A 23,808-nucleotide genomic window follows, 5' to 3' on the forward strand; every position below is an offset into this window, starting at 1 on the left:
AATGAGTTGCAATGAGGAAATTTTCAAAGATATGTTATTGTTATTTTCACAATCTCTATCAAAAAACCTTTAAAATGATGTATGATTTGTTGGAATCCAACAACAATGACTGAGCTACACCTATTTGAAGTCGATAGAGTCAGCAAAGTCAATTTTGAGAAAAATCGAGTTAAAGTTTTCTGAAGGTTCCAAAACAAAATCACCTAGCAACCATACCTTAAAATCCCTGTTAATAACACCTAATTTACCACACACCTCGTCAAAACCAAATATCTATAGGAAAATATATATTCAACTTTTTTTCAATATTTTACTTCAATAGTTTGAAGTACTGTAATGTTTATATGTGCATACTGGGATCACACGCAGTCTGAGGCATCTTTGTGCACACGCTTAGGATCTGTCAGTCAGCGCGAGTAAGATCGATTTGTTTACATCAGCTTGAGTTTGAAAATCACATTTCATTGGTTCACACTCATACCATCAAAAGTCCGCTATGAATATTCACAAAGTTGGAATGCTGTGCATTAAAATGATACCAAACGTGGACTAATGAGGAAGTTGCTGAGGGGAAGCGCGAGTGGTAAAGCAAGCAGAGAAAAACAACATTTTTCATGGTCAAAGGAAAGGTACTACTAACAGAAAACATACAAATAAAGACACTTTTAGATGTTTAACTGCTATTTGAAGCATTTAGATCGCTAGATGAGGGCTTAATGAACTCTTTCAAATTTTGTGAAAACCTCAAATTCTACATTTTTGACTTGTTTTGCCTGTAGCTAATAATTAGCCCATGTGCATTCCGACTAATTTTTCCAGCAAGGGAACACATCACGTGTTAATAAAATTATTGCCGAAAGAATGAATTTGCATTAAGGGGATAGTTCACCCAAAAATGAAAATTTGATGTTTATCTGCTTACCCCCAGGGCATCCAAGATGTAGGTGACTTTGTTTCTTCAGTAGAACACAAATGATGATTTTTAACTCCAACCGTTGAGGTCTGTCAGTCATATAATGCATTGAAACGGTAACAACACCATCTATAAGAGTCAAATAAACATGCACAGACAAATCCAAATTAAACCCTGCGGCTCGTGACGACACATTGATGTCCTAAGACATGAAACGATCGGAAACCAAATACTATTTATATCGTTTTTTACCTCTAATACACCACTATGTCTAACTGCGTTCAGCATCCAGTTAGTGAGGTCAAAAAACGCGTTCTGATGATGGAAGTGATCTCTCTTTGCTTCAATGAGTGTGAGACATCACTTCCGTTGTCAAAGTGCGATCAGACCTCACTAACAGGATGCGGAGAGCAGTTGGACATAGTGGTGTATTAGAGGTAAAAAAATTATATAAATACTGTTCGGTTTCTCGCACAAACCGATCGTTTCGTGTCTCAGGACATCAATGTGTCGTCATGAGCCGCAGGGTTTAATTTGGATTTGTCTGTGCATGTTTATTTGACTCTTATAGATGGTGTTACCATTTCAATGCATTATTTGACTGACAGATCGCAATAGTTGGAGTTAAAGGGTTAGTTCACGCAAAAATGAAAATTATGTCATTAATGACTTGCCCTCATGTCGTTCCAAACCCGTAAGACCTCCGTTCATCTTCGGAACACAGTTTAAGATATTTTAGATTTAGTCCGAGAGCTTTCTGTCCCTTCATTGAAAATGTATGTACGGTATACTGTCCATGTCCAGAAAGTTAATAAAATCATCATCAAAGTAGTCCATGTGACATCAGTGGGTTAGTTAGAAGTTTTTGAAGCATCGAAAATACATTTTGGTCCAAAAATAACAAAAACTATGACTTTATTCAGCATTGTATTCTCTTCCGGAATCCTTTCCATTGAATTGATTCCATTGAATTGATTCCATTGAATCCTTTCATCTGTTGGTGTTGGTAATGCACTTTTATGTCGTTGTTTTTGGCGATTAGGACATCCGCGACATGCACACTTATGCACCATTTTAAAAAATATAGCAATACCAAAATACAAACAATGTAGAATAGCTTGAATACAGCGTGCGTCTCCCTCAGACTGTAAACGAAGCTCGGGCGCACTGGATAACACGTCAGCAGTGTCTTACATCAGCAGCGTCACTGCGGAGTCGTGAACCCGGACTGACAACAGACCCGGAAGAGAAGACAATGCTAAATAAAATTGTAGTTTTTGTTATTTTTGGACCAAAATGTATTTTTGATGCTTCAAAAACTTCTAACTAACCCACTGATGTCACATGGACTACTTTGATGATGTTTTTATTACCGTTCTGGACATGGACAGTCTACCGTACATACATTTTCAATGGAGGGACAGAAAGCTCTTGGACTAAATCTAAAATATCTTAAACTGTGTTCCGAAGATGAACGGAGGTCTTACGGGTTTGGAACGACATGAGGGTGAGTCATTAATGACATAATTTTCAGTTTTGGGTGAACTAACCCTTTAAAAATCATAATTTGTGTTCTACTGAAGAAACAAAGTCACAAACTTTAAGGCAAATGCTACCCATGTATTTAGATTTGAGCACAAAAGACATAGAAAAACAGACATAAAACAGACATAAAAAAGTCCAAAGTTGTTTTGGTCCACATTGACACTCTAAAAAATGCTGGGTTTAAAACAACCTAAATTGGGTTAAATATGGACAAACCCAGCAGGTTGGGTTAAAGGGCACCTATTATGCCCTTTTTCACAAGATGTTATATAAGTCTCTGGTCTGGTCAAGTTTCAGCTTAAAATACCCCACAAATTTGCCCCTATTTGGGAGTGAGCAAAAACATGCCTTTCACTATATTACTATATTGCTGGCTAAAAAAATAAATCCAAAATTGGTTGGAAAAAATGGCTGGGTGAAAACAACCCAATCCCTGGGTTTGTCCATTTTTTAGAGTGGGGGAAAAACATCTTCCATCTTCTTTTATGTTCCACTGAATACAGTCAGTCATACGGGTTGTGGAATGACATGAGGATGTGGATCAGGATCACCTTACCCTAACTGAACACAATTCTTAGAGGGCCTTTACATAATACATGTTCTTGTATTCAAAAACAGCAACACAACAGAATGGCAACTGCCATGATGTCCATCTACATGTGTATGTATATGGCTGCAATTCTAGTGCTTTAAAATGGGATGAAATTCAAGACGCAACTTTTCCAAGAGTGCCACCACTAAAAATATGAAAACTAACAAAATATACAAGCAAAAAATCCTAACAAACAACTTCAGCAGTTGACTAGCTGGCTGTTGGATGACTAGTCGACCATTGTGACCCATCCCTAAATGAGCAGACCTGAGCCTTTAGAGTGACAAGGTCAGTGTGAGTTGGAATCGTCGAACACTAGATAGTCAGTGATCTCTCCTTGCTGCCTCTGAGTGAATGGATCACCCCAGTTTTCCACAGACATCTCTCATCCATCCCCACTGAGACTGAAATGTGCAGAAGGAGGCCAGAGATGAGGGGACCAGCGGGTGACTGGAACTAACCTCGCTAACTTCACCGTAGCCTCTAGGGGGGTCGGGCTCGCGAATGGCACTCGGCATGAATCACTCGTCGGGAAATTATGTCCACAACATTTAATATAGCGAATTGCTACTTGCGTTACAGACGGCACGTGATCATTCATCACAACTTCTCGCAGCCGTGGCTGTTTGCCCAATTCGACGCCCTGCCCTTCTATAATGGGTGTACAATTGAATCAGGTGTCTGGTCCTCTTAAGGAAATTAAGTCATGGCTTACGCTGCGGCCACTTAATGAGGGCCGGGCTGTGAGACAGTGACGAATGGGGGGCGACGCTAGGGTAGAGCAATATCTGCATTCCGTCGCCGTGTCGATTTTTCACCCTTCCGCCTCCCTGCTGCCATCCCCCTCCTCCCTTGAGAGGGAGAGATATCAGTCACCTGCGCGGTTATTAGAAAGCTCTTATTTGAACATAGATTCCCTTCTGCGATGACAGCTAATAACAGGATTGTCGTTCATGAGCTGTATTTTTACGTAGCCTTTTGATTATGATGGACATTACGAGCTACAGATAGGTCCACCCAGCACTGCAGGTGCCTATAACTAGTTAATGGTGGCGCTTATGATGTACGGAATTTGTTTAATAATTCAAGATGGTGGGAAAGTCAACTGTGTGGCCCACATTTTGCAGGACTTTTGACAGATCTTTTTCATAATGTACCAGATTTAAATGTTTATTTAATTGAGTTACAGCCTACTGAAGCCTTTTGATGCCTCAGAGGAAAAAAAAATTATAAAATAAGAAAAATAAAGACACATTATGAGATATAAAGACACAGTTATGAGAAATAAAATCACAATTACCAGAAATTCTCCAAGTCTAATTTGTGAAATATAGAGTCAGAATTATGGGAAATAAAGTCACAATTATGAGATATTAAGTCACACTGTGAGATATAAAGTGCAGTTGTATAAAAGTCGCATTTGTCAGATATAATGTTGCATTTTTAAGATATGAATTCACACTGCAAGATATAAAGTCTCATTGTGAGATATAAAGTCGTAATCTCAGGAAATAATTACAACTGTGAGATATAAAGTCACATTGTGACATATAAAGGGATATAAAGTTGTAATTGCGAGAAATAACGTTGCATTTATGAGACGTGAGTAAAAAAACTGTTATATACTAAGTCACACTGTGAGATACAAAGTTACAGGTATTAGAAAATCACATTCATGGGATGCCATTGTGAGAAATAGTCGATTTTTAAGATATGAAGTTGCAGTTAGGAGAAAAGGTCTCATAAAAGATACAATTACAAGAAATAACAGTGCATTTGTGAGATATATAGTTCCAATTGTGAGAAAGTTGCATTTGTCACACACTACAAGATATTAAGTCATATGGCGAAATAAAGTCGTAATTTCCAGAAATGACTGCAATTGTGAGAAATAAAGTCACATTTTGAAGAAATGTGATATTTCAAGAAATACAAGTACAGTTGTAAGCAAAGTAGCATTTGTCTATGAAAGCTTGTGTTCAATGATAATAAGATCAATTGTGAGTTTATAACTTGCAATTCTGACTTTGTTTGAAGCAATTTGTGAGTTTATATCTCGTAATTCTGACATTTTAAGTTGCAATTCTGACTTTATTTCTCGCAATTCTAAGTTTATATCTTCTGAGAAAAGAAGTCATAATTCTGAGATGAAGAGTCGCAATTACCTTTTTTATTTAGTGTCGGAAACAAGCTTCCATATTTGCTATTTAAGTTACACTGCAAGATATAAAGATATAGATTAAGCTACACTGCAAGATATAGTCACAATGTGAGATATAAAGTCATATTTTGAGAAATACTCACAATTATGAGACATACATTTTTCTATTTTACATTTATAAACAAGAACCTTTTTTTTACAGGTTGAATGTAACTCACACCTCACTTTGAGAGTCGGGAAAACAGACTATTCTGAAAAATAGAGTCTTCAGTGTTGACATTTCTAATACTGTGAACGTACTCTTCCAGGTTCTTATGTGTTTGTCTCCACAATGTACTCTCAAAATGGACATTTATAACCATCTCCATATATTGGCTGTATCAAAATGTCAGTTGATTGACTTGACTTAAAGAGCATCATGTGCTGTGAAAGTGTTACTTTTCTGGACCACAAATCCATGAATGTGTGAAACACACAGAAGGAGTTATCAGAGTGCAGAGAGCATTCAGTCATACCAATCGAAATGTACTATGACATATATATTAAATATTATATATTGTATCACCCCTACACCACTTTCTAACAATCATTTTTGACTACTGCAATTTTTTACAGCTCCTATACAACTCTATAATTTACATCAATCCTCTCAGAAGCACAAGTATCATATCCACTAAAAAGAACATGGCCTACCCTTGAGATTCAGAGCAGAACAAGCTGTGGTTTGATGTGACTACCATCTTAGTGAGGAACTGGCACTGGCAACGGCTATTAATATCCATGACGGGGATCAATGAGAGGAACATCTCAAGATGATCAGAGGAGCATCCCAGAATGAACAAGCAGGGCTGGCCTGAGCTGAGTGGAAGCTGCTACATGTATGCCCTTTAATAAAGCAGTAAGACATATGGAGCTGCATGGAACTTGGCTCTGCAGTGGTCAAACTATGTAACAAAGATGACTGTGTGTGGAACCGAGGACCCTCTCTTACCTCTCTTCCTCCATCCCAATTGAATTACACTCAGTATGAATTATTGACCCTGTAGTCCGAACCCTCTTCATTACTGGGGAGAATGTCAGGCCTGGTTTGCAGATACGGAGAGAGCGTCGGGTTGGGTTGGCTGACCATGTCGACGTGCTCTATCTTTAATGCTCTGAGCAAACCAGGAGGTCTCCGCGTTTCATCAGGCCAGCCGTCAGGAAGCATGTTCACGTCCAAGCCTGAGTCTGGAAAGCTTGGAGAGGCACCACCTGGGAGCCGGCTGTGCCTCAGTATGTTGTCTTAAAGTTCAGGATAGCTGTGGAAGTGCCTGTAAAAGAGGAGATAGATGTAAAGTTCCCTAAAAGTTTTTCCACATCTTGGAGAGAATCTGTCAAGTCTAATTGGGAAAATGTGTATCTACCCACATTTTTGCAAAACTCCAAAAATGTACCTATGCATACAATTCACTAGGGCTGCCCCCTAATAGTCAACTAACTGTTAGTCTTTGAGAAGAGGCTTAGTCGACCAAAATTGTATTAGTCACTTAGTCGCACAAAAAAAACAAAAACAACAAAAAAAAAACAGCTGTACATCAAAACGCTCACCTATCATTTATCGACCTCAAATATGGCTTATCATCTGAAACATATATGTAGTAGCAACTTTACATGGCACATACATACATCTTTTGAATCTGTGAAGAGTGTATTTTATTTGTGTGCACTCACAATAACAACAAAACGTTGTGCTGTTGTAAAATAATGAAAGCAAACAGGGTGCGCATTCCTATGGTGGCCGAGAGAGCTCAACGCGCTGCAAATGAAGAAAACACAAGCAAATAGAAAACACACCATCAAATAAAGAAAACATCTTCATCAGTTTGACAACACATGCGCTGCAAATTCCACAACACTTACAAAAAGTGAAACGCGCTGCAAACTCCACAACACTTACAAAAAGACAAACGTACCTGTATCTTTGGAGTTTGCAGCGCGTTTGTCTTTTTGTAAGTGTTGTGGAGTTTGCAGCGCGTTTGTCTTTTTGTAAGTGTTGTGGAATTTGCAGCGCGTTTCACTACTTGTAAGTGTTGTGGAGTTTGCAGCGCGTTTGTCTTTTTGTAAGTGTTGTGGAATTTGCAGCGCGTTTCACTTTTTGTAAGTGTTGTGGAGTTTGCAGCGCGTTTCACTATTTGTAATTGTGGAGTTTGCAGCGCGTTTGACTTTTTGTAAGTGTTGTGGAGTTTGCAGCGCGTTTCACTACTTGTAAGTGTTGTGGAGTTTGCAGCGCGTTTCACTATTTGTAATTGTGGAGTTTGCAGCGCGTTTGACTTTTTGTAAGTGTTGTGGAGTTTGCAGCGCGTTTCACTACTTGTAAGTGTTGTGGAGTTTGCAGCGCGTTTGTCTTTTTGTAAGTGTTGTGGAGTTTGCAGCGCGTTTGTCTTTTTGTAAGTGTTGTGGAGTTTGCAGCGCGTTTCACTACTTGTAAGTGTTGTGGAGTTTGCAGCGCGTTTGTCTTTTTGTAAGTGTTGTGGAATTTGCAGCGCGTTTCACTACTTGTAAGTGTTGTGGAGTTTGCAGCGCGTTTGTCTTTTTGTAAGTGTTGTGGAATTTGCAGCGCGTTTCACTTTTTGTAAGTGTTGTGGAGTTTGCAGCGCGTTTCACTTTTTGTAAGTGTTGTGGAGTTTGCAGCGCGTTTCACTACTTGTAAGTGTTGTGGAGTTTGCAGCGCGTTTCACTATTTGTAATTGTGGAGTTTGCAGCGCGTTTGACTTTTTGTAAGTGTTGTGGAGTTTGCAGCGCGTTTCACTACTTGTAAGTGTTGTGGAGTTTGCAGCGCGTTTCACTACTTGTAAGTGTTGTGGAGTTTGCAGCGCGTTTGTCTTTTTGTAATTGTTGTGGAGTTTGCAGCGCGTTTGTCTTTTTGTAGCTAAGTGTTGTGGAGTTTGCAGCGCGTTTGTCTTTTTGTAAGTGTTGTGGAGTTTGCAGCGCGTTTCACTACTTGTAAGTGTTGTGGAGTTTGCAGCGCGTTTGTCTTTTTGTAAGTGTTGTGGAATTTGCAGCGCATGTGTTGTCAAACTGATGAAGATGTTTTCTTTATTTGCTGGTGTTTTTTCTATTTGCATGTGTTTTCTTCAATTGCAGCGCATTGAGCTCTCTCGGCCACCGTAGCATTCTGCAGTCTCTTTCTGAACTTGAGCGTGACAAAAAATAAAATAAGACATGAAAAATATATCTATAGAAAGCGAAATGTCTACTTTTAATTGAACCAATTCAAATGAAAAACAAGTATTCTCAGCTTGTGTAATCCGTATGAAACATGCATATCCATTACTGATGGGCGCGTCACTACTACGGAGATGACGAGTCAGCGTCGTCAACTTCATCACTGCAGCCGAAAATACGGAAAACACTAGTTTATCAATTAATTATTAAAATGTTAAAGCAATGTCCTTGCTGTTTTTCCCTGACTTATTCATAATCATTTCTTCCGGTGCGCTGTGGCAAGCTTTATGCGTGTGCTTGAGCGCTGATTAGGCTATATAGGCTAGGCATTAAAGGCTCTTTATTATGATGTATGGTTTATTAATAAACATGCGATTAGTCAACTAATTGCTTAAAATGAACGTCTACTAGTCGACCAGAAAAATCTTTATTCGAGGGCAGCCCTACAATTCACTGCAGTGTTCAGCAGAAATGAACATTAGTGGCAGTACCAACTTTAATTCCTTTTCACATACATTATGATTATGGGGCAGACTTCATTGATTAATAAAGGCTTATTTTTGCGCAGTTCCTTGCATAATACTGTTATTACCTCAAAACGCTTTCACCATTGCGCCAGACTTACACATTTAGATATACATTTAGATGTTTGCATCACAGTTCCATATGTATAGCATTTACATAGTAAAATTACTCAGTAACTCACCTGGTACAGCATTGCATTTAGCAAAGAGGAGCGCTCAGGTATGAGTCCCTTCACATTATAAAAGAGCTCAAAGACTTGTAGAAGCAAGCTAAAATGGCATGGCTGCTTCAGCAAATGCATTTTTTTCTCATGCTTGTTTTTTGTTAACACTATCAAATTGGGTTTAGTGTAGATGGTACACTTTTAGTACATTGGTAGATTTTCAAATGCGATAGAGCATTAAACTTTTAGTGCTACTCACCAGTCTTTTAACTGCTGCAATACAACAACCAATGCAATAAAACATTGCCAGATTCATGTTCATCTGTTTCAGATGAAACTGAACATGCTTTTAGAGCTGCTCACTGGACATTTCACTTTGAAAGTTTCACAAAACATGCAAGAAACAACGCAATATAATTTTGTAGAAATGTCACCACAGGTATGTTTTCCAATGAGCCTGGTTTGCGTTTCTATGAATCTTAAAAGAAGTTATAGTGATAATAATGATCTCAAAGGGGTTGATCATATTTTCTAGAATGTCAATCTTCACTCAAAACATAGAAATGACCACTGAAACCTCAATATCATCTTCAAATGGATGGTTGTAAAAGAATAAAAATTCTGCATTCCAGAAAAGGAATCATTCCAACCTGTTTTATATTACCCACACATTACTGAGCTCTGTTGGTGGGTTTGTCAGGAATAATGCTGAGCTGAGCTGTCAGACATCCCCACCTCTGAAACAAGCTCCTGTTTGAATGGAAAGTGTATTGCGGGAAAAAAATTGTAAATATATCTATATATTTTTTGGACCAGCATTCCTCTCAAGAATCAGCCATTCACATTTGACGATTTATTAGTTTGAGGTCACTGAACAAATTAGTTAAGGTATCATGTAAAGCACTGCTTTGAGTCTGTAAATTGGTCTTCCCTGAGCTCTTAAGGGCCAGTCTGTTGAGATGATCTGTTCTCTGTAGCAGAGGTTCAAATTTTTTGATGCCTAGGAAACCCCAGATGCATTGATTCCCTAAAATATTAATAAAGCTGTATGTTTTTATGCACAAATATCCTAAAATATTCTGTGAGAAAAAATATAAAGTGTGATATTATAGAGTCAGCGTGTTTTCAAAATTAAACAATTGGCTTTTATATTGTCAATGTAGTGTAGCCAAAGCAAATTTATTAATTTATTAAATTAATGTTTTAAATTATCTGGAAAAAAATATTTACTTTTTATTAAGCTGAAAGCTCACTATTTGAGTTATAAACCTGAAGAGAAACATATTTAGTTCAATTCAGATTTATTTGTAAAGCATATTTCACAATAAATACAAGCAGAATGTTAATTTTTGTGTATGGTAAACATGTTAAATAAATAAGTTTACACTATAACTTTGGCGGCTCTAAAAATCTTTTTCTTTTCTCTTAAATTTCCCATGGACCCCAGTTTGAGGTGAACAAACATTTTTGAAAGTCTCCAGTCTGTTTTTAAAGGTGCCCTAGAATTAAAAATTGAATTTACCTTGGCATAGTTGAATAACACGAGTTCAGTACATGGAAAAGACATACACTGAGTTTCAAACATTGTTTCCTCGTTCTTATATAAATCTCATTTTTTTTAAAGACCTCCAAAAAACAGGTGAATCTCAACATAACACCGACTGTTACATAACAGTCGGGGTGTACGCCCCCAATATTTGCATATGCCAGCCCATGTTCCCAACATTATGAAAGGCATTAGACAAGTGCACAGCTGAATCATCAGACTAGGTAAGCAAGCAAGAACAACTGCAAAAATGGCAGATGGAGCAATAATAACTGACATGATCCATGATATCATGATATTTTTAGTGATATTTGTGAATTGTCTTTCTAAATGTTTCGTTAGCATGTTGCTAATGTAGGCTACTGTTGGTTAAAGTTACCATCGTTTATTACTGTATTCACGGAGACAAGAGCCGTCGCTATTTTCATTTTTAAACACTTGCAGTCTGTATAATTCATAAACAAACTTCATTCTTTATAAATCTCTCCACCAGTGTGTAATGTTAGCTTTAGCCACGGAGCACTATCAAACTCATTCAGAATCAAATATAAACATCCAAATAAATACTTTACTCACATAATTCGAAGCATGCATGCAGCATACATGACGAACATCTTGTAAAGATCCATTTGAGGGTTATATTAGCTGTGTGAACTTTGTAAATGCACTGTATTATAGAGTCGCGAGCTCAATGGGCAGGGAGCATGAGATTTAAAGGGCCAGCAGCCCCTGAATCGGTGCATAGTTAATGATGCCCTAAAATAGGCAGTTAAAAAAAATAATTTAAAAAAATCTATGGGGTATTTTGAGCTGAAACTTCACAGACACATTCAGGGGACACCTTAGACTTATATTACATCTTGTAAAAAACGTTCGATGGCACCTTTAAAATCCTGCATACATCACCAAAGAAGCATCTGTTGTTTTCACCGGAAGATCCACTTATGAAAGTTTGATTAAAAATTGTGATGTTAAAAAACAAATACATGGATGAACTGTTCACAATCACAAATTCACATAATGTGCCTTTAATAAATAGATAAATTTACCATAATGAGAACATTAAATATATACTCTGTCAAAGACTATACCATAGGTTTGAGCTGTGTAACTGCGTAAAAGTAATAATTTCTCAGTAAGCAAACATTTAAATGCACAACAATTATTTGCCTGCAGGACAACACATAAGTGCCTGTGGTTTCTGCATTATCTTACTAGTTGCTTTTAGATGGTGCATCACAAGACCTACTTTGCCACAGGAAAAAAAAAAAAAAAAAACACTAAATGCAACTATGCCTTTTGAGCACCACAACCTACTTGCAGGCTTTTGTTTTATTTTTTTTTTCCCTGACAGTCACAGCTAAGTATTTACCTCAGCAATTACCCACTGACATCCTTCATCTCTTTAGCAGTGCTGTACAGTCACCCTGAAAAATAGTGAGATACTATAAACATGCTTGCATTCCCACAGAAAAAGCTTACTGTGATTCAAACATGAAAAGGGAACGTACATTGGCCTACGAAATTCTGAAAAACAGAGAAAATCAATTAAAAAAGTAAACAAACCAAAAAGAACACCAGCAGCATAAATGCATGATAAAATGTGTAGATATGTAATGCCGGTGTGTTTGCTTCTGATGAGGGGAGATGAAAAGACATGCATTTTAAAAGGAGACAAGAAGATGTCATCTTCTGTTTGTCTGACATATTTACACAATTACCGCACTATAAGGCTGAGCATCCTGGATCTCTGTGCTTAAAGGTTTGAAGTTTTTCAGGGGGATTTTTTTCCCCCAGTTTCTTTGGTGTCAGCAAGATTAGTCTGCAGTGTGGGCAAGGTACAGTATGTTAATAAAACAATTTGATTTTGTGGGAAGTGTTCAACCACATAAAATACAGAACAGACTGGGCAGTACGCAAAACAATCACAGTCTGCCTTACATTTCAATGGCATGGGTAATTAAAACCTATCCTACCTCACCTTACACCCTAATACATATTCACTTACCCCAAATCTACAGGAATTACAGAATCTGTTCGGCTCTCTGAGGTATCGGCACACAATGGTGCTTTTATCATATGCTTATCAGCATGACCTCTTTCTCTCTTTTTAATGCTCGATCCTTTGCCCTTTCAATCAGGAAGCATATTACTCCTCTGTCAGAGCAAAGCACTTCCTAACGACAGCAGAGCCAGCTGGGATAGAGGGCGAGGGCAGGAGGCCTTTGCATTAACATAATAATCCAGCCATGCTCCCACAGGCCCTGGGGCCAGACAGCATATTAGCTGGGTCCCCTTTGTGAGGGTCCTTGCAAAGGAGAAAGAGCCGTCTTATTACTTGCCTGTCAACCTGTGGAACCTTTATTTTCAGCTTTTGGAGTCACTGCTGTTGGTTGTGAAGGACAATCAGATGGATTTTAAAAAAAAACCAAAAACCCCAAAAACTTTTGTATATATTTGTAGACAGACTCTCAAAAATCTCAATCTGGAGGAAGAGGCAGACCTATGAAAATGCCTGCTGTCTGCATTGAAACTTCCATGCATCTTTCTAATGACACAATCACCTGAAGGATGGAACACCTGTAGAAGATACAATAAAATACACATCACATGCCATTTAGGGTGCTTTCACATTAGCACTTTTGGTGCGCACCCGGGTTCGATTGACGTCAGAGTTAGGTACGTTTGGCTGATGTGAACACTGTCTTCTGAACTCGGGTGCGCACCCGAGTCCGCTTAAAAAGGGTGGTCTGGGGTGCAGTTCAAGTGAACTCCGGTACGGTTCGCTTCTGATATGAATGCAAACGTACCAAATTGCGGAAGTGAACCGCTATTAATGCCGTATCATTTGATTAAAAAGTGTGTATGTGTGTGTGTTTCACGCGCTTTCCAGACAAGCGTGACAGACGTGCTGCAAGCAGAGAGCTGTAGTGTAGCCTAACCTCATTTTTGCTCGCCTTCAGCATTCTTCATTCGTGGCAGATAGACGCAAGTGCCGTTATACAAAACCAACGGTTCAAAAACAAAAATATAAAAGTGAGGAGAGCAACGTTATTAATTTTGCCGCCTTCTCCTGCGCCGTCGTTATAAGTCTAAAATGATAATTTTTAAAGAGAAATTTCAGAGGATGTCGATATAAGAGAAGAGAAGCTTAAATTTGTTGCACAGCCCTATTTGTTTGAACTGCAAGAGGCATCTAAGTTTATGATACTCCTACATCTTGCGTCATACATTGCGTCAGAGGATTACTCATTTGGCACAAGTCGACTTGCGGATTCTGCTTACAGTTGTCCGGCGGAAGCTAGTTATTTGAATTTATAAAGTTTTAAATATGGATATTTTTCTTAAAATACACATCACTTCCCTTCAGAAGGCCTTTATTAACCCACTGGAATCGTATGGATTACTTTTTTAATGGATGGATGCATTATTTTTACTTTAAAACACCCCCATTCACAACCATTATAAACCTTGGAGGACTAAGGATATTTTTAAATATATCTATAATTGTGTTCGTCTGATAGAAGATAGACATATACACCTATAGGATGGCTTGAGGGTGAGTAAATCATGGGATAATTTTCATTTTTGGGTGAACAATTCCTTTAAGATATGTTGAAGTGATTTGCATGGAAACAGCTGCTATGGATATCAACAGTGTTTTTGGCAGTGTGATGTTTTCTCCAAGGTCAATTGTAAAGTCTAGTTGCTATTGCATCAATTAACATGTTTTCCAGACCGTTGAAACCCTGGAAATAATTTGACTGGAGAATGTTTTGTATATTGAGAAAATATTGGGGTACTGACATCTAAAATGACAAAACAATCAGAATAGTTCACCCAAAAATGAAATTTCTATCATTTACTTACCCTTGTGTTTTCCCAAAAGCTGTTGCATTCTTCAGATTTCTCCTGTTGTTCGTACTTGGGGAAAAATAAAGTCACATCGATCTGGAACAACATGAGGGTAAGTAAATAATCACATCATTTTCATTTTGAGGGGAGCTGGGTTGAGCTAATACTAAGGTATCTGCATTTTAGCTTAAAATAGTACAAGAAAACTTTACCCAGTCATACAAATGCATTGGGAAAGGATTAGCTTTCCATTCCAGATTTTCATTTCTTCCCGAAGGCTTTCACTGACTGCTGTTAGCAATATGCATTGGACATGCGATCTTATTCACTAATCTCCTTGCACACATATTGTGACTGACCGTCTATTTTCTCAAGAGGCCCTTGTGTGTCAAATCAAGTGGCTCTTCACACAAGCTTCTTGAAGTGCCTGAGTGCTTGAAGCTCTTTAAAAACACAAGCACTACGCACAATGTAATATGAAACAAAGTACACAAGTACAAACACTTCCATTGTACTTCTTTAAAGACTCCTTAATTCAAGATTCATCAGTAGTGTTGAATTTAGATGGGCATCATAGGCTTTAAGCCCAACAGTCAATGAGGAATCATCCATGTAAGGCTGCTGGAGGGAGAGCAACGGGGAGTCTGTCAGGCCATTTAGATTTAAAGGAACTCAGATAGTGGATGTGATGGCGTGCGCTGACAGCTCAAGAGCAGAGGAACAGATAGACAGAGGAGGTGGCATAGAGGTCTTGCACTGAAGTCTCCCAACTTTGAGATGTCAGAGGAGGAAGATGAGGAGGCAGCAACTCCACAAACAACCGGATCAAGCCACACCATAGGCCCCCACCAGTCAATGCCCCCTTGGGGGCGGCGCTCTAATTGGTGGAAAGGGCAGCCCGTCCGCTCACACACTCAGATCTCTCTGAGGACATCCGAGGCAACGTGCCAATTACTGCCAATTGTTGGCCTCGTCATTGAGATGTGGACAGTCGTCCACATGGAATATGACTGGGGTCGGAGAATTTCCCAGTTTTTTCTGAGGGATGGTGGAGAGATTCGCATATGCTGAAAAACTCAGGCTTATGACCCCTGCTAGACAGCGTTCATTCATGTTATATCCACTGAGAAACGCAGCTCTCTCTATGAATATCTGTTGTATGCAGTAAGGTTTTTTTTAAAAATCAAAATACTTTTGCTTTCTGTTCTGATGTATTAAGATCTGGTAAAAGGACAGTTTCATATAGACAGGATGAGTTAATGTGAAGTGATTCTAACTGACAAACCCTGTACTTTTCAAACCCACAAGTTCAGGCAATGTTTAAAGAGGGAATAGCCCATTATGGGCTGCTTGGAGGGAGTTCAGCACACATAGTGGTTCATCCATTATCCATAAGCTGTTCATCATGGTTAGGGTCAGGGGAAGACCACAACCCTTCCCAGCAGGCAAAGAGCATACCGGGGAAGAGGAACTCCACTATCTGGGGTGTGTACACTGTATACAAGAAAGAAATAACAATAATAATGATTTAAAAAAAAAAAAAAATGAATTAAAAATTCTAAAAAATATTTTGCACAGCTGAAATCTATGTAATCATTTTTAATTGTTAGCAAAAATCTTGGCAAAAAGAGACCATGGTAATTTTATACTGATAAATTATTCAGCACACATTAATAACAGTCCAAGTCCAAGCAGCATAAGAGGAAGCTGTTTTAAGAGTGATGAACGGTTCGTGTTTCCAGACTTTCTGCATGGCAGTAATTCTTTAGCATTTAAGCACTAAAAAATGACATGAGAAAAAAAAAAGCTTATTTTAAAAAGTTCAAAGGATGTTTCCAATGAACCCAAATCGTATGGAGCCAACCTAAAGAGTATATGTTAATACATTTGTGCATTAACAAAGTAGTGTTAAATATTAAAAAACGTAACTTCATAAAATTACTTAAAACCTTACGAAAAATACTGTATATATATATATATATGTTCTGTCATGAAACTCTAGATGGCACAGGCTAATAGGTCCTTTAACTCAACCTGCTCAACCTGAACATAATCCATTGTTATCTATAGGGCACAGCTGATTGGTTCCTGTTGTATCAGTAGCCAATGAGCCTGCATGCTCAACCTTCAAAATACTTTGGTAGCATTGCCTTAGCAGTGCAGCGCGTTTCAGAAACCCTCCATCTTCCCCAGCTCCACCTGTATCCACCTCTATAGATCTGCTATGGCTGCACAACACTGTACAGCAGCAGCATCTCTTACTTGCTTACAACAGCGAGTCATGTATGTATTGGCAGTAGCCAAGTAGTGGCATATATATATATATATATATATATATTTCAGGACATAAGATTGTCCTCATGTTATTTGACAGTAACATATCCTGCGGCAAATGTAGGTCCATGTGTTTTGCACATATTTTTCAAACCTTATGATCAAATTTAAACCAATTAGGATTCGATGTACCATTCACAATAAGAATGTCACATAACTTACACAATAATGTTTTGTCATAATGAACAACAATAGGTTGTGTCCAGAATTACTGCTCATGTTTGCTGTCAGCCACTCTGAGGTTTATGTTTTCAAATGGAAGATGACTGTTGGGTTCAAGGCTTAATCTACTCCTTGATATGTGTTTCATGTCTAATCAATCACTTCATCAATCTGTTTGCCATCTATGATCTCCATCGGTTTTGATCTCACCTATAGAATTGAATGGTATTAATATTTAAAGCCTGTTAACTAGATCTAATCACGAGAGCCAACCCTCACTACATCATCAGTGAGCAAAGACAGCATGTCAAGAGATGCCTTGCTCATCTAGATAGGAACCTGCATGATTCGCACATCAACACAGCCACTTAGTTATTCTTTTTCTTATTCATAACTAGGAGGGAGGAGGGACTCCCTCCCATCAGCCATGGACATGAAGCAATACTTTCAATGCTTAATAATTAATAAATGACTGAGTGCATGTGGTACCTCACCTCCAAATGCATACCATCTGTACATTAAACAATGGACTTGAAAGTAGACACAGAAACACAGAAATATGCATGAGTTTCTTGGAGATAAAATAGGCCGCATACTTCTGTGAGCAAAAAAAGGAAGCAACAATTGCCTTCCCAAAGCATGATGCGAAGCCTGTCTTGTTTTCTCTTCCTTAAAGGCAGTGCTCTATTCTAAATATTTACAAACTGAATAGTGCACATGAGATGGAATAAGTGGAGGAACTCAATAAAAGTAGTCCAGGGCCTAAAGGAGAAAACAACAACTTCTTAGAGCTGGTTAAAAGAAACACTGCCAATGGAAGAAAAACAAATTTTCAACTTCAAAATAATTCAGAAGCAACTGAAGAACTGAACATTCTGTCATAGATGTACCCATAGCAGTATAAGAGAAGTGTGTTCATTTACATAGACTGTAGGGGAGAGTAAGGATCTTTTTATTCAAACCTTTGAAATGTTCACCTCAAACATCTTTATTATATTAGCAGCAATACATATTAATATAACAGTGATACATTTTAATACAATAAACATTAAACCCCAAATACACACTTTTCAAATGCATAAATAAGTACAAGTTTTAAAATCATTGCAGATTTTATAGGCTCAAAAACAACACAAAAGAGTAATGTTTGATTATGAGATTTAAATGGTAAATTGAAAATAAAATTGATCATATGATTTATACAAACTTTTTAACTTTTAAAAAAATATATATATTTAAGATAAGTTATCACTTTAATAATTGTTATCCATGCACATTAACTTAAAGAGATAACAGTGTAAATGATATTTTGTGTGTGTGTTTCATTTCTGAACAAGGTGCTATTTTGTCAACTTATGGAAAAAGTGTGAAAATATTTTATAAACGTCATTGTTACACGATACATATAGTGACTGTAGTAATAACTATAAATCATGCATAATTACATGTAATTAACCCTAAACCAAACCCTCAACCTAACCCTAACCACTATAGGTATAAGTACATAGTTGATTATTCAGAACTCAGAACTTAAATGTATAATTACACTGTAACATGGACACCTTAAAACAAAGTGTAAACAATATTTTTATATATATATTTGTTTTATTTGTTTTGTATTTTTTTGAGTGCTGCAATGATGACGTATTTTTATAGGCCAACCCAGAAGTTAACATCCCCCTGATTCCCTCGACAAAATCCACTGGCTTTTGGATTATTTCAGAAAACGAGTTCTGTGACCAACAACAGTTTGTGGTTCTGACATGTTTTTGTTCATCATGATAATCTTCACAAATTAACACAACTTTTATTCACTTTGAAGCCTAAATACAATCAACAGAAGTATAAAGCTAAACGTAGGCTAATCACTAAGCTTCCGACAGCTCTTTCAATCTTTATTTAAACATTTTCCCTGAAGCTTGAGCTTATAAACACAATACGATTATGAACACAATAAGGTTGTAAAAACAGACTAGTGAGTTGATGAGTTTACCTATTTGATGTGATGACATTTAATGTCCTTTTGTAGTCCTATTTAATCACTTGTTAGCAATTGCCTTTTTCAAGACAAGTAAAAGCTAAAAAAAAAAAATCACAAGGGGGGTATTACTGGTGCATTTTATGTTGTAGAATGAAACATGAAAATATGAGCCATATGTTAACCACAGACCTTATTTCAGGCATTTAGCCCAAAACCCATTGACTTCAGGATGATGGAACCATTTTATTGAAAAAATGTATAAAATGCCATTTCCATCCCTGTCATTCAAATCCCAGAATGATTTGTAAACACATTATTTGAGATGATATTGTGGACATTTCCAACAATGACAGAATTCTCCTGTGATACACTGCTGGATACTGTTAGTTAGTAAATTAAATAAACTACAGTGAGACTGTGAAAAGTGTGTTCTGTGAGTGTATATTTGAAGTCAACAGGGCCAAAGGTGCTCATAGTTTGAAGAATAGGCATTTATCACACTTTTGCGTTCAAAAAAGCAGAAGCTTCAAATAGCAACATAAAATAACTTCAGCTGTAGCCTGTATCAATGGCAGTACCCATAGCACGGGATTGTCGTGATTTATTGATGTACAATTCATCACTTCACATCAACCTGTTTACAATCATTAATCGGGTATGATGAAACAAGGAAAAGTGGTGTCATGTTATTCCAACACATATTTCATGATTTAAAGGGGAGCGCACAAGCCCACTGTATGTGTATGCGCAGTAGTTCAGAGTCTGTCCACCTTTTGTATTAAATGCACAAATAGAATACAAACAGTGTATGACATTAAAGAGCATTAGAATTTGACTAGGTTATACGTCCCATAAAATATTAATTACTGATACAATCATCAAGTATTAGAACAAATTAAATTTGTTCAAATAAAGGAATTTTTCCAGCCCAAAGTCGATTATAAGTCGAAATAACTGGGTTGACCATCTGAAACGTATATCATATCCTCTGGGTTTGAGTGCAATGATTGGATAACATTATATTGTAGACAAGATTGGAGATTAATTATAATATATGCCACAACAATACCATTAAAATAAAATTCTGATTGTATTACAATTATTCCTGAGGCGTTAACTTGAGCAGCATGCAGATCTGCATTTAACTCATAACTGTGTCGGCACCGGCAAAGCTGACAATTGTCTTGCTTACATAATGTTACACATTAAAATGGAAATTCATATGGTAGGGTATTGTGTGAGGCTAAATAAAGCATTTGAAATATTGATGGGTTTTTTTGTTGTTGTTTTTTTTGTAAAGTTCAACTAAGTTAGTTTAATTTTCTTGTCAACACTGGCGACCATCCATTGACAATAACGCAGGCGGAAATTCGTTCGTACTCGGCTTATGATAATTTTTGGGCCTATTCCCAAAAATAATTTAATTTAATAAAACAGAAATTGAAGTTGTCTGAAACAAACATACAAAATCACGGCAAGATAAAACAATCCCTACACTGTAAAAATATAATTGTTGGTTTAACTTAAAATGTTGAGTTCATTGACATTAAAGGTCCCGTTCTTCGTGATCCCATGTTTCAAACTTTAGTTAGTGTGTAATGTTGTTGTTAGAGTATAAATAAAATCTGTAAAATTTTAAAGCTCAAAGTTCAGTGCCAAGCGAGATATTTTATTTAACAGAAGTCGCCTACATCGAACGGCCAGTTTGGACTACATCCCTCTACTTCCTTCTTTAATGACGTCACTAAAACAGTTTTTTGACTAACCTCCGGCCACAGGAATACACAAAAAGGGGGCGTGGTCTTGTTGCGCTCCCACGGAGAAGAGCAAGAGTTGCGTTTGTAGAGTGTGTTTGTCGCCATGTCGTCGAAACGCTGTTATTTTCATCCTGCAGTCCAATCACCTTTGTTTGGCCTTCCCAGGGACGCTGTACTTAGAGATCAATGGTTACAATTTATGTTTAACTCGGTTCCCGAAAATTATAATCCACATGTAAAACTATGTTTACAATAACACTGAGCGCATGCATCTCCACATTATGGTAAGTGGCGTGACCTTTCCGGGCAAGATGCGCTAAACTGCTGTCGAATCACAACACAGGAACCGCTGGCACAATCAGAACTCGTTACGTATTTCTGAAGGAGGGACTTCATAGAACAAGGAAGTCATCAGCCTGTTTTTATGACAGTGGAAACAGCGGTATACTGTGTTTTTTTACACGCGAAACATGAACACATGTTATATTGCACACTATAAACACAATCAAAGCTTCAAAAAAACACGAAAAACGGGACCTTTAAAATATTTTAGTTAATACAATGAAGGCATTTATTTAAGCAGTCACTGGTTTGGCATGTGTCCAAGACAAATTTCCTTCGGGATAATAAAGTTTATCTAAATCTAATCTAATCTAAGGCAATTGGTTTAATCAACAGAAATTCAAAATATTATGTTAACTGAACCACATTAATTATTTAAGTTGATTTAACAAAAGAAAAAAAATGTTGTGATAACAAATCATGAAAATAATCTTTTACAGTATATATTGTTTCACTCTATTTGTAAGTATTATGTTTTTGTGATGCGTTTATGGTTATACGCCATAGGTACTTTAATGCACCAGTGATAATAATGTAACAAATGCAGAAATGCTTTAAACAAACTTCTGTTGTGCTCCGCAATATCAAACATAGTAAATACATCAATAAGTATCTATTAGACATTAATATTTTAAGGTGAATATATTAGCAGGGCAAATAAAATGAAAACATGGTGTCATTAATAATCAGGGTTGTTTAATCTCTGTTTTGTTTGTTTGTTGTTTAAAACAGGGGAGAGAGAAAAAAATGCACCATCGGCTGATGTTACTTCTTCAGAAAGTGCAACATCCGACTTCTGGGTCTTCCTGCTTTTTGCTCACATTGTGAAAAAAAGAAAAATCTGCGGAGGCCCTGATAAACCTACAGCACTTCTGCACCCAAAAGAAAGAGTTAATTAGAAATACAAATTCGCCCAGATTGTTATTAATGGGAACTGTAGAATAAGCAACACATATTTTGTGCCCATAAGTAATCTCAGGTAGCTTTGATCTCGGGCCCATGGCGGATGCTGCCGCGTACCGCTGCCTGGCTTCTGGGACTATGCCAGCACCAGACATCTGGCTACTTTGTTATCATTGGCTGATCGGATCTCGTGAGACCACTCTTGTGACACTAGGCAAGAGAGAAGAGTGGCCTGGCAACGAGAATTATCAGCACATTTGGAGTGGATTAAAGCTCCAAAGTGGTCCTCAAAGCTCGACGGGGGTCTCGTGAGCTGCCCTCCGCTGGGGGTTGGCGAAGGGGCTTGCAGAACAGACTTAAACAAGCCCGTTACGGAGATGCGCAATGCCAAATAGACTCGCGGAAAAAATGAGTGGAGCCCCAACAGAAAAGAGTCATGGAGAGGGAGTCTCGCTAATTATCTCATCTCGTCAATTCTGTTGCCAGATTGGGAGACGACCAGATCTGGGAGTTGACAGAACCTTTTACACAGGTTCATTACGCGCAGGCGCAAGTACATTTGGAAGCCTTGGTGATGTTTTTGAGATTTAGCCGTTCATGTGGGTTAGGTATTTATTATTATAACATTTCTATGCTATAAAGTCTCATCAGTTATTTTATGTTACATAATTAACAGACATAGCATACATTTTTAACGTGACAGTTGACCCCAAAATGAATCGTTTACTCACCTTCATGTCTTCGAATGCAGATATTCTGAAAGTAATTTACATTACTTTTATGCATTTGGCAGATGCTTTAATCAAAGCAACTTACATTGTATTCAAAGTATCCATTTTATCAGTTTATGCAAGGGAATTGAACCCTTGATCATGGCTACTGCCATACTCCACTGTCTGAGCTACAGGGAAGGCAGTATATTAGGGGTGTAACACAATATATCACAATACAAAAATGCAACAATATGTATCTTGGATAGTGACATTATGTGTTGTGTATAGTTCACCCAAAATGAAAATTACAGTGTGAGAAAAAATTCAGTACTACATTAAACTACTATATATAATGTTGAATATAATGTATAATAATGCAATGGGGGAATATCTGTGGGTCCTGATAATGCCAAATGTCTTGCAGTAAAAAGTGGCCCACATTATTTTAAATATATCTGTGTTTCAGCGTTAGAATCTTTTTAATCTGGTGTCACCATTTTCCTGTGCATTGGGTTACCAGCACCAAGTCCAAGCCTATTCATTTCCACCCCCAATGTAATACCAAATTTAGCATTTTAATCAACAGTACATTTTTTGTTAACCTTTTACCATATGTCTTGGAGTAAAGCAATAATATTGTATTGTGAGTTCAGTATCGTGATATGTATCTAATCGTGACATGAGGGTATAGTTAAACCTCTACAGTATATTATAAATTCAATATTTCAGTTCCATTTATGCACAGTCAGTCAACCAACCAACCAACCAACCAACCAACCAACCAACCAACCAACAAACAAAGAAAAAGACATCCTCTTTTAAAATATCCTATTTTGCATAAACTTTTAAAGCAAAAACAGCATGTATGTGTTTGTATGAATGCTCAGTTCCTCTCTCAGAAATGATTTTCCTATAATCCTTGTCAAAACTAGCATATTTTTTTAATAATTAAAACATTTGTTCAGAGAAGCTCTAGTGTCAATCCTCCTCTGTTGTCTCTGTGTCTGTGTCTTTATCACGACAGACACACTGTGACCCCTAAATGTTACATAAGCAGAAGCTCATGATATATTCATGTTTATTCAGTATGTGGTACTGATGGCAGCCCTCCA

Source organism: Megalobrama amblycephala, linkage group LG7, assembly GCF_018812025.1.
Source record: "Megalobrama amblycephala isolate DHTTF-2021 linkage group LG7, ASM1881202v1, whole genome shotgun sequence".
NCBI lineage: Eukaryota > Metazoa > Chordata > Actinopteri > Cypriniformes > Xenocyprididae > Megalobrama > Megalobrama amblycephala.